This window comes from Daucus carota, chromosome 6 (genome assembly GCF_001625215.2).
Source record: "Daucus carota subsp. sativus chromosome 6, DH1 v3.0, whole genome shotgun sequence".
Lineage (NCBI taxonomy): Eukaryota > Viridiplantae > Streptophyta > Magnoliopsida > Apiales > Apiaceae > Daucus > Daucus carota.
Genome location: NC_030386.2, coordinates 2,194,207 through 2,194,845, shown reverse-complemented (window position 1 = coordinate 2,194,845; position 639 = coordinate 2,194,207).

Sequence of the window (639 nt, the reverse complement as noted above, 5' to 3'; positions counted from 1 at the left end):
GCCGACGGGCGACGGGCGTCGGGCGTCGGGCGCCGCTGCTCGGGGGCGCCCTGTGGGCGCCTTGGGGCGCCGAGGCCTCGAGGGTGCTCGTTGGGGCTCTCAAAGGGCGCTCTTCAAGCACTTTGCTGCGCGCGCGCGCGCAGGGCGCTCCTCGGGCGCGCGCGGGGCGCTCGTTGGGGCGCTCCTCAGGCGCGCGCGCGGGGCGCTTGTTGGGGCGCTCCTCGGGCGCTCGTCAGGCGCTTTCAGGCGCGCGCGCGGGGCGCTCGTTGGGGCGCTCGTCGAGCGCTCATCAGGCGCGCGCGGGGCGCTCGTTTTGGGCGCTCCTCGGGCGCTCTTCAGGCGCTCATTGGGCGCTTCGGGCTATCATCATGGAACTACATGGGCATTCTATGCTTCGCCAGTCCTGAGTTGGTGGCACAAGGTTATAACCCAAAAACATGGGCATTCATAACCGAATACGAAATGCTTGGTTACCACGACATGCGGGCCCATGGTCTTGGGATGATTCTCAGCATCTTGGGCACGTTTTTCCTTGTCGACGCTATTCTGCAGAGCTGACGCATGTTCGGCCGAGCCAAATAGTCTTTAAACCGAGTCGTGGGATTTCAAAACTTTTTGAACTTATTACTAAGCACAAAA